General features: G+C 43.8%; 1 protein-coding gene across 2 annotated transcripts in view; it reads right to left on the reverse strand.

Moving 5' to 3' along the window:
• Window positions 1–9,479, reverse strand: part of LOC110522245 (transcription factor HIVEP2) — a 99,798-nt gene extending 90,319 nt beyond the window's left edge. The window contains exon 1 of one of the 2 annotated variants that reach the window (XM_036975817.1): window positions 9,001–9,479. The gene's annotated coding sequence lies outside the window, so the exon portion shown is untranslated. Of the gene's footprint in view, window positions 1–241; window positions 373–9,000 lie in introns of those variants that run through there. The other variant, XM_036975818.1, reaches the window with a different exon arrangement.
• Between the last annotated feature and the right edge of the window lie 2,690 nt (window positions 9,480–12,169).

The following is a 12,169-nucleotide window of genomic DNA, read 5'->3' on the forward strand; positions in this document are numbered from 1 at the left end:
TGCTCTCACCCCTGTCCTCTGTGCCCCGTCCTCTGTCCTACATAGTCACTGTGATGTCACCTCACCTCCTTGGCTGACGAGAGGCAGATGACAAGAGCAGCACCGAAACACACTGACAAGACCTCTCTCTCTCTGTATCACTCTCTCTCTCTCTCTCTCTCTTTATCTCGCTTCCTTCATATCTATCTCTCTCCCGACATTATTCAGCAGTATTCCAGAGCCAAGCCTCACAGCAGCCCACCTGACACGGTGTCCTCTGCATCCCTTCAGCGATGGGGAGCCTTGGGGGAGAGGGGCGGGGGGTAGAAATCACAGCCACAGAGTCCAAGTCGCACAAGCCTCTACGAGCGCCGTTCACACGGCTCTGAGAATAAGAACTATTCCCTTCTACTGTCTGCAGCCCTCCCTCCCTCCCTCCCTCACTCTCTCTCTCTCTCTCTCTCTCTCTCTCTCTCTCTCTCTCTCTAGCTTGCCTGCTCACTCTCTCTCTGCCTCTAGCACTGCTCGCTGCTCAGAGGCGGGAGCAGAGCGGGATAAAAAAATTATCATATTTCTTTAGCATAAGCAGCTGTGGTCTGATTGGCTGGCTGGGAGCGGAGGAGGAATAAATCGAGCCAGTGACACACCATCAGTGGCTGCTGGCTGGCAGAGTGCAGCCATAAAAGTAGGTCTCAGCTGGTTTTACTGCTGCAGAAAGCAAAAGAAAAGAAAGAAATTGGGGGAAAGGGAGAGAGGCTACCTCTTTCTGAGAGCAGGAAGGAGGAGGCCATGAGTGTTTCCTGTTGTGCAGCCAGGGCGAGTGACTAGCGAGGACGTCACACAGCGTTCACACTCCTCCAGGGCATCGGCACAGCCGGCGAAGGAGATACACTCCTTTCAGTCACCCAGAGGAGGAGGAGTAGCAGGAGGACAACAGCACAAAGACTACTCCATGTGTTGACTCTCTGTCAGAATGTGCCTGCACTGCTGCCCCACTGTTTCCTAAGTGGCCATGTCCTGCTCCATTGACAGGGGTTCACATTTAGAAGACATATAGCCCTGTGTGTGGGTGGGTGTGCATGTGCATGTGTGTCACACTGATCCATTATGCGGTTATAGTCAATGTGGTCCATGACAGCATCTGAGGAGGAGTGTCATTACTCAGCTGTGAATAGCCCCATCCGGCCACACTATGTCTGTCTGCACTGATTCCCAGCTAGGGCCAATTACACTGTAAATCAACACTTTATTCAGAGAAAACCCGTTCATTTAAGGAAAGCAAATACGGCAAGAATCTACAAGTATATGTATGCAGGCTTTTCCCTTTTAAGGAAAGTGTGTCATGATACACAAGAGGGAGAATAAAACTAGTAGGCGTACAAATTACATGTTTTTTCACCAATTCTGTCTTTCTCTTTTGAAGGACTACTCTCTTCCATTAGCCTTGAACAGCCTGCTATGGTTTTGCACTGGGCTACAGCCACGGAGCACAGGTGCAGATGTTATCAAGCTTCCTACTGTTGCAATTTCCCTCCACCACTTATATCAAGCCATCTGAGGGTAATTTTCTTCGGAAGCCCGGCCCGGCAGACCCTACGCAAACATGGGCCAAACGACACTCGAGGAGGGCAACAGGAGGCACATTCTGTTAGCCCAGCATTGGCTCAACAAAGCATCCTTGTGGAGAGAAAGAGAGAGGGAGGGGGTCGCCTTGGTTACCACTGCCATTTCCTCCTTGTTCCACTGCTGCTCCAGGGGAGCTGTAGTCAGCGCTACATACCACCCCCCACCCCCCCCCCCCCCCCCCCCCCCCCCGCCTCCTCTCCCTTTCTTCCCTTCCCCTCCCCTCCCCTGCCTCCTAGCTCTGCAGGTGTACATGTGCAGCTAATAGGGGAAACCACAGAGCAGGGTGAGTGTTTAGTAGGGTGAACCACTGAACCGCGTCAGCCCATTAACTGTATACGGTGCAGGGAGCACGGTGCCGGTGAATAATTCAAAGGGCCCCTCTCAGGGACCCGGTCACAGGTGGCCCTATCACCTTACCTCTGGGGCCTGAGAGCTGTGAGGAGGAACACATACACACTGCTGGGGTTTACACAATGTTTTCCATAATCGACGGCGGTCGGCTAAATAGCCGATAACAGAGTCATTGTCAGCCGGCTACTTTTTCCACCTCATTTATTAACTAGGCTTACTTTCATTTAAAAGTTTAAATTCACTAGTCAGAAAAGTCTGTATAGCCTTCTTCCGCTAGAATGAACGACATGCATCAGTGGCTAGCCAATGAGTACGGGTCACCCAGTATGCACAGAATCCTTTGTTAGCAAGGTTCCGCTGGCCTCATAGTGACGAATGACATTGTTTTGATAGCTACGTTGCTCTACGTGGCTACGTTAGCGTCAACTATGGGTAGCTACCACAGGAGATTGGATTTCTGTTAAGTCCTCACTAATAATGGACCCTGTGCGAATTGAGTAGCCTGTGATCATGCTACTCAATTTGCACGGGGTCCACAGTTACAAATTACTTCCTTCAGGCTAAGGAAGCTAGCCAGCTGTTATGGAAAACTATTTGTCAACAAATGGAAATTAACTAGCTATTTCCGGGGTGACGAATTACACTTTCTACCAGTGTCCTAGCTAGCTACTTCCCTCATCTTAACATTGATAGAAGTCCAAACTCTCGCGGTAGCTACCCATACCCACTGCATCTCAGTGCAAGAGGTGTCACAACAGTCCCTGGTTCGAATCCAGGCTGTGTCACATCCGGCCGTTATTGGGAGTCCCATAGGGCAGTGCACAATCGGCCCAGCGTCGTCCGTGTTTGGCCAGGGTAGGCAGTCATTGTAAATAAGAATTTGTTCTTAACTGACTTGTGTAGTTAAATAAAACAAATACATTAAAATATAGCTGATTCTAACATAGCAACGTTGCTATCAAAACAATGTAATTTGTCACTATGGGACCAACGGAACCTTGAAACAAAATAGCCCTTGCTCATTGGGTAGCCAAACATCTTCTAGTGATCTATTGATAGGACAGGCGCCTGTCAGTCACTAAGCGAGTGAAGATTTGTTAGTCTGCTGTCTGTCACCGCCTCTCAGTAACTGTGTTATTTTTTGTGCGCTCTAGATGGCCGCAGTCAGCTCCATGTGAATTTACACATGTTGTTTCTCACAACCTTTTTTCTTAGGTATTGCCACAAACTCAATTGAAACAGTAGATTAGATTCAGTTTTTTACACAATACATTAAATTTAATGAGTAGACTAGACTAGTTTTTCTGACAGTATTACTAATCTAATGTCTTCCCTCAAAGTCCCACCCACAGTGACTAATTGACGGATCTGAAACCCTAACTCTGTGATTTATAAACATCCGGCCCCCTCCCCTGACAATCCCATGGACAGTGATTGATTGACAGGCCAAACTGTCAGAGGGATAGTTCACCCAAATTTCAAAATTACATTTGTTTTCTTACACTATGTGTCCACAGCAGCAGAGTCAATACAATACATTATTTGAAGAACATGCATCAATGTGGCAATTCATATATTGCAGTAACAATGTACGCTGATTCAAAATATAAATGTAACGTGAAGTGTTGGACCCGTGTTAAATGAGCTGAAATAAAACATACACATAAAAAGCTTATTTCTCTCAAATGTTGTGCACACATTTGTTTACCTCCTTGTTAGTGAGCATTTCTCCAACATTAAGATAATCCAACCAGCTGACAGGTGTGGCATGTCAATAAGGTGATTAAACAGCATGATAATTGCACATGTGCACCTTGTGCTGGGGGAAATAAAAGGCCACTCTAAAATGTGCCGTTTTGTTACACAACACAATGCCTCAAATGTCTCAAGTTTTGAGGGAGCGTGAAATAGGCATGCTGACTGCAGGAATGTCCACCAGAGCTGTTGCCAGATAATTGAATGTTAATTTCTGTACCATAAGCTCCATCCAACAGCATTTTAGAGAATTTGGCAGTACGTCCAACCAGCCTCACAACTGCAACCATGCCACGTGTAACCATGCCAGCCCAGGACCTCAACATTCGGCTCCTTCACCTGCGGGATCGTCTGAGACCAGCCACCCGGGCTGCTGATGAAACTGTGGGTTTGCACAACTGAATAATTTTTGCACAAACTGTCAGAAACCATCTCTGAGAAGTTAATCTGCGTGCTGGTCATCCTCACCAAGTCCCAGTCATGTGAAATCCATAGATTAGGTCCTAATTTATTTAATTCAATTGACTGATTTCCTTATATGAACTGTAACTAAATCTTTGAAATTGCTACATGTTGAGTTTATTGCTCAGTATAAATATGACTTTAATCTCAAGAGAAGACAGGTTTAACAGTCCTGATCATATAGGCCTAAAACAACTAGCATACTGAATTCATACATTTTCAGTCATTTTAATTGTAAAATAATGTCTTTCTACTCAATAACACAACTCATTTTACCAATATGGGTATTTCATATGGAATCAAGGCATTCGAATGTACCAGAGGCCACAAAAATAGGGCTTGTTCTCCCGCCCGTGGTTAATTTTTATATTTGGCTGGCTAATCCATGTACTTACGGAAAACACTGTTTATATAAATACACACTATCACACACACACACACACACACCCCTTACATAAAGATACTGTAGAGGGGGGAACCTGAACATCGAGTCACCTGTGTCAACGCTGTTTTTGTTATTGTGATCACATGATTGTGAAGATTTCAAGCCAAGGTCAGGATCCTGTGCTGTTTTCAGAGTTACAGAAATTTCCATGGCGTCAGATGTAGGACACAGGTGTCTGAGTGTATTGTGACGTGAAAACATTTCTAGCGTAATGCAAGCAACACCACAGACCTACATACCCATTGCAATATACCCTGGATAAACAGCCACAACTACATGGTCACAATGACCCATCTCTAACCATTTGACTCATCTCTGACCATCTCATACATTTGAATATGATTTGGATCCACAATGCCACACTGAGATCAAAGGGACCGACTAGTCTGAAGGTCATCCTGGTGCTTGGACCTCTGTGTCCTCATTAAAGTTCCAAAGGCTGGGCCTAATATAGTGTAAAAGAGGTCATACAAAAAGATTTGTAGTGATTCTTATGTTGAAGATGTAAAGAATATTTGCTGGTCTGTGGTGTGTAATGACTAGCAACCAGATCCTGCATTTGGTATTCTTAGTATTCCAGGTACTAAGAAGCATGCACCCATTAAGAAAATGACTGTAAAAACTGCTAAATCCCCTTGGATTGATGAGGAATTGAATTTTTTAAAGTAATTTTTTTAACAAGGAAGGGATCATTGAGATTTGAAATTTGAGCGACCAAGCCAAGATAGGCAGCACAAAGTCATTGCACAATTACAGACAGACAACATGATAAACTACAAGTAATCTAGTAGAAACCATAGAATTCACAAGAGTATAACACAATCATAAAACAGCTAATTAAAAACATTGACAGGTCAGGGAATCAGCCTCAAAATCTTGATTTATAAACACCAATCGGGACAAGTTCTTCCAGTTTAAAAGTATTTTGTAAGGTGTTCCAAGCCAATGGCGCAGAGTACATAAAAGCCCTTTTACCAAATTCAGTTCGGACATTTGGAACAGTTAGCAGGATAAAGTCCTGCGAACGAAGAGAGTACCCACCACATCTCTGAACAATAAAAATGGTAGTAAACCCAAAATTGTATGGTTGAGAAGCATGAGGCAAAAGGTATGGCAAGTTTGGAAGCACAACCGATTGGCAAACCTACTGCAAATTGAGAAAATCATATGACTAAACTGAATAAAAATAAGAAGAAACTATACTATGAAACAAAGATAAATTATATAAAGAATGATAGTAAAAAGCTTTGGAGTATCTTAAATGACATTTTGGGGAAAAAATAAAACTCAGCTCAATCATTGAAACAGATTGTCACGCCCTGATCTGTTTCACCTGTCCTTGTGTTTGTCTCCACCCCCTCCAGATGTTGCTTATTTTCCCCAGTGTATTTATCGCTGTGTTTCCTGTCTCTCTGTGCCAGTTCATCTTGTATGTTTCTAAGTCAACCAGCGGTTTGCCCATTCTCCTGCTTTTTGCATTCTCCTTTTTCTAGTCCTCCCGGTTTTGACCCTTGCCGGTTTCTGGACTTTGTACCCGCCTGCTTGACCATGAGCTTGTCTGCCACTCTGATCTGGTTTTGACCTTTTTGCCTGTCCACGACCATTCTCTTGCCTACCCTTTTAGATGAATAAACATTCTAAGACTCCAACCATCTGCCTCCTGTGTCTGAATTTGGGTCTCGCCTTGTGCCTTGATACAGATGGCACATTCATCACAAAACCCACTGATATTGCCAAATACTTAATTCATTTTTTAATTGGCAAACTTAGGCATGACATGCCAACGACAAACGCTGACACTACACATCCAAGTATATCTGGTCAAATCATGAAAGACAAGCACTGTCATTTTTTATTCTGTAAAGTGAGTGTGGAAGAGGTGAAAAAATGATTGTTTTCTATCAACAATGACAAGCCACCGGGGTCTGACAACTTGGATGGAAAATTACTAAGGATAATAGCGGACAATATTGCCACTCCTATTTGCCATATCTTCATTTTAAGCCTACTAGAAAGTGTGTGCCCTCAGGCCTGGAGGGAGGCAAAGGTCATTCACTAAATCACAGTCCTATTTGGGATTATGTGGGAACCCCCATGGGGATTGGGACGGGGGACGGGGGACGGGGGTGACAACAAAGGTTAGAGAGTTAGACAGAAAGATTGCTTAGAGGATTTAGAAGGGGCCAGACACAGCTCAGGTGTGAGTCACTGTCATCTTCCCATCACTGAATGGTGACATGAAGGCAAAGATACTTAGGATCCATGCTCAGTAACATCCTAGCATCCCAGTCTCCTGATCTATACACTACAGCCACCACTATAGATAATACATGCAGAACCACAAGTAACAGCAAGTTTTAGATACCATGGTCTTCCGTTCCCAACTCGATTCCCTCTCTGGGTAATCAAGTCATTAAATGTGTTGCATGGTTTGGTCTTTGAAACTAAGTGGTGAGAGGGACTCTTCCATAACGACAATGGTGCAAAGTAGATCTCCTCTTCCCAGGCTGTGTGTTGTGTTCTGTGTTCCGTGTTCTGTGTGTATTCAGGGACGTAGCTCAAAGGCAGAGATTGACATTAGACTACTATTTATTTACCCCACCACAGAACATTTGACTGTATCATTAACCTGCTGGTGTCAAATGGTCCAGTGTCTCCGTGCAGTCAGTAGAGGAAAGACTCTTATCGGTATATTGTGTCAGGTACTGTAGATCTGAAATAAAGCTTCACAATAGACCAGCTCCCTAACCAGAGACACAATACAAAAACGTCCACACACAAAGAGATGAGTAGAGGGTTTCATCCACTGCTAAGTGACCATGGTGAAATTGAGCAATATCATACTGCTTACGTTCTGTATTCCAGGCTCACAACCTCACCGTCCTCCTCTCACAATCAGGTTGCTGGTACTGCGAAAGACACACTGAAATATGTGTGCAGTATGGCATAATATATCCCACTCCTCTCCTACAACGCTGTGGGACAGATGGTACAGCATGTAGGTTGGTCTTTTAGAATTCATGCCCAGTGTTTGATGGCTGTCCACTGGCTGTCCACTGTCCACTGTGCCACTCTACTGCTCTCTGCCTTTGGCTGTGGGTGCCAAACCTGAATGATATCCGTTTAGAGTCAGATCATGCTCAACAAAGGTGAATTACAATGATGGGATAGTAGGTTATTTCTGTATCTGCATTAAAGCAATTTAGGACATCTAAATGAAGGTACTGTATGAGAAACAGACAAAAACTGCCACTGGGTAACGTAGGCTTCAATTGTGGTACCATGGTAATAGACTGTTATCATGGATGTAAAGCCTTTGAGCACATCCATTAATGTTTCATGGGAAAACATATCACATGTTGATGGTTAGTTCTGTTTTGATGATGAAAAACACATCACTTAGTCACCTGTCATTGTCATGATGACAGACTGAAATATGGATTGAGGACCCAGCAGGTAAATATTATTGACATGGGTTCAATCAGTCAAACATACATTGGACAACCAGGAAGGATGTTAAACATGAAAATGTATCATCCTAAAGACTGGTACTGTATGTGCAAGAGCACATATCTCTCTAAACTATCTTTCTATAAAAAGCAATTGAAAAATGAGCTTTCTATTAGGAAAATAATATACTAGAAATACATGTTGACCAAATGGTTGGGAGGAAATAACTGTTAGGCAATGAAACAAAAAATACAAGCTAAGGAGAAAATTTGAATTTTCAACATCACTAGCTCTGTGCATATGCTGCAGTTGGGTAATCCGGTGCAGAAACAACCCATTCGTAATCCATACGTAATGGATAATACAAATTACGAATTATTATTATTATTATTTGTTTTACATTAAATCATATTATTTTCACCAGAAAGTGGGTATAAAAAAAAGCAGGCGCCTGAGAACCCCCTTAATGGGCCCCGTTTTTGACGGCGAACACGTCATGGAACATTCCCCGAACGGGCTAGTGTACCACCCACCATACCTCTCACAGACACACACACATTCAAGCACACAGAAACATAGGATGTAGGCTACATCAAATTACAGACCACGACAGTCAACACGCACATAACAGACAATAATATACAAATAGGTGACAGAGAAAGGTGCATGGTCTTGACTATTCCGTGGAGAGAGAATACAAGCTTCCTGCCATGAATCCATCTTAATCGGTTTACAAACCGTTTGCCCGCTGCATTGGCTGTGCAAATTCCTTAGGATATTACGCAACATTCCTAATCTGCGCGCAAGCGCTGGGTATTCCCCATCCCCACATAGCTATTATAATAAACGGAACAAAGACAATAGATTTTCCGTTACAAAATAACGAAATTGTACACTGGAAGTCAACTGACAGTTTATATTTAGTCACTTACCGTGTCACATTTAAAGTTTCGTGCAAAACACCACGTCCTGGTAGCCTAACATCCCAGAGAAATGACAACCTATGACAACGCTCTTGACACTTCGCTAATTGCCGGATAAAACGTCACGAGAACACAAAAACGAGCAAAATTAGCAAAGATCGACTTCTGCAGGACTATTCTCGAACCTTATGCTGCCACTAAATAAAGAAAAGTTGTCAGTAAAAAAATGCTCTTCAACAGGATTTTTCCGTTTTTGAGGAAGACGCCGAAGCTTAGAGCGTGAGTTTGCGATCGGGAGACACAGGGTTTATTTGTGGAACTACATCCCAGAATAGAAAAGATGAGAGAGAGAGAACGAGAGAGAAGGAGAATGTGACAGTGTGTTTGGTGCGTGACGTCATCGGATCCCCCAGCGCGACCCAGGGAGAGAGAGGAAGAAGCGGTGGAGCGAGGCAGTGTGAGGTGGTAGAGGGACAGGGACATGGAGAATCCGGCCCCGTCCCCCTCTCCTCCGTGCTCTGTACAAAGGGAACTCCCTAAGCAGCGCACCCAGGGACGTGACACGCAAACAGACAGACAGACAGACAGACAGACCAGGATACATTTCATGCAAGGACCAATTTGAAAATATGTCTCTAGCATATCCTATTAATAAATATACCATAGTGCAATTACTGTGTACCACAGTGTAAACGTTCTCTTTATTCTCATGGTTCAATATGCTAAAGTCGAAATTGCCAAGGGAATGGCTTACATGTCCCCCCCAATATTAAGAACAAATCGACCCCCCCCCCCCAATAATTATAAAAAAAAAAAAATTGAGATTGGAATTCGGGTGCCCCCCAAATAGCATATGAACACTTCGTAAGCAATGTTAAAATGTGTAGAATTTCAGGAAATTAGCTTTAACAGTCGACTTTGGGCACAAAAAACTGTCCAACTCCTCTTTGTCTTTTCTAACAGAAATGGGGTTTGCCTTTGGTGGGTCATCGATGTGTCACCGACGTAGTTAGTTCGTTAGCTAAGCTACCCACTTGTAGCTAGCCAGTAACTCCTCCAGTATGTGTTGGCGTGTATGTGCATGCGTGTTGTATGTATATACACGGAGCGTACAAAACATTAAGAACACTCTTTTGCTCTTTCCATGACACAGACTGACCAGGTGAATCGAGGTGAAAGACATGATCCCTTATTGATGTCACTTGTTAAATCCACATCAAATCAGTGTAGATGAAGGGGAGGAGACAGGTTAAAGAAGGATTTTTAGACACCTTGAAACAATTGAGACATGGATTGTGTATGTGTGCCATTGTCACGACTTCCGCTGAAGTCGGCTCCTCTCCTTGTTTGGGCGGCGTACGGCGGTCGGCGTCACCGTCTTTCTAGCCATCGCGCTCCATTTTTCATGTATCCATTTGTTTTGTCTTGTTCCCTGCACACCTGGTTTTCATTCCCCAATCAATCCATATGTATTTATTCCTCTGTTCCCCATCATGTCTTTGTGTAAGATTGTTTGTGTTACATGTATTTTGGAATTGTGGATATTGTTACGCGCATCACTTTTTGTCTATGTTCCGTGTTTGGGCACATTTTATGTTACTTTGTGCTGTCATTTTGGACCGGAATAAATAGTGCGCCTGTTCACTATACTCTTCTCTCCTGCAACTGACTTCACCTCCAATACACACTCCTAACATCCATTCAGAGGGTGAATGGGCAATACAAATGATTTAAGTGCCTTTGATACACACAGGAAACTGTTGAGCGTAAAAAACACTGCAGCATTGCAGTTCTTGACACACTCAAACCGGTGCGCCTGTTTTGTGTACTCAGTGTAGTAGGTGCCAGGCACACCGGTTTGAGTGTGTCAAGAACTGCAAAGCTGCAGTTTTTTTCACGCTCAACAGTTTCCTGTGTGTATAAAGAATGGTCCTCCACCCAAAGGACATCCAGTCAACTTGACAACTGTGGGAAGCATTTAGGTCAACATGAGCCAGCATCCCTGTGGAATGCTTTTGACACCTTGTAGAGTCCATACCCTGACGAATTGAGACTGTTCTGAGGGCAAAAGGTGGTGCAACTCAATATTAGGAAGGTGTTTTGTACACTCAGTGTAGAGTTAAGTGGATTAGCAGCTAGAACATGAGTGGCTTACTGTCTCTGGTAGCTGATGGTCACATCAGATCAGCTATGACCTGGGAGTCCCCATGGAAACACCATGGATACCTCCTCTCTCTAATCTCTAAGAAAGCCATTCACAAGGGAGAACAGCTCCCATGGCCCTAAACTAACTGATGTCTTTAAATCATGTCTGGACTTCTTGGAGTTATATTGTCATACTTCCGCAAGGGCTCCCTGGTAAGAGATACCTATACTTGAATGGGACACGTGCATAAATAAAGGATACATAAAAAAAAAAGCTAAACGTTACCCAACATAACATTTTAAAGATATCCAACATTGCTACTAAACCACCTTAACCTACACAACATGACCAAAAGTATGTGGACACCTGCTCATCAAACATCATCATTCCAAAATCATGGGCATTGCTGCTATAACAGCCTCCACTCTTCTGGGAAGGCTTTCCACTTGATGTTGGAACATTGCTGCAGGAACTTGCTTCCATTCAGCCACAAGAGTATTAGTGAAGTCGGGCACTGATTTTGGACGATTAGTATTGGCTCGCAGTTGGCATTCCAATTCATCCCAAAGGTGTTCGATGGGGTTGAGGTCAGGGCTCTGTGCAGACCAGTTAAGTTCTTCACACCGATCCCGACAAACCATTTCTGTTTGGACCTCGCTTTGTGCAGAGGGTATTATCATGCTGAAACAGGAAAGTGCCTTCCCCAAACTGTTGCCACAAAGTTGGAAGCATGGAATCATCTAGAATGTATGCTGTAATGTTCGTGCCTAGCCTGAACCATGAAAAACAGCCCAAGACCATTATTCCTCCTCCACCAAACTTTACAGTTGGCACTATGCATTAGGGCACGTAGCATTCTCCTGGCATCAGCCAAATCCAGATTCATCTGTTGGACTGCCAGATGGTAAATTGTGACGTTTCCACTGCTCCAGAGTCCAATGGCGGCAAGCTTTTGAGTTCCAAAATGGTGTAGCAGTCGGATCGTCTATTTTTGAAGAGCCTGGTTGCTCTTCAAAAGTGCTTTCCTCACCA

Source organism: Oncorhynchus mykiss, chromosome 4 (genome assembly GCF_013265735.2).
Source record: "Oncorhynchus mykiss isolate Arlee chromosome 4, USDA_OmykA_1.1, whole genome shotgun sequence".
Taxonomy (NCBI): domain Eukaryota; kingdom Metazoa; phylum Chordata; class Actinopteri; order Salmoniformes; family Salmonidae; genus Oncorhynchus; species Oncorhynchus mykiss.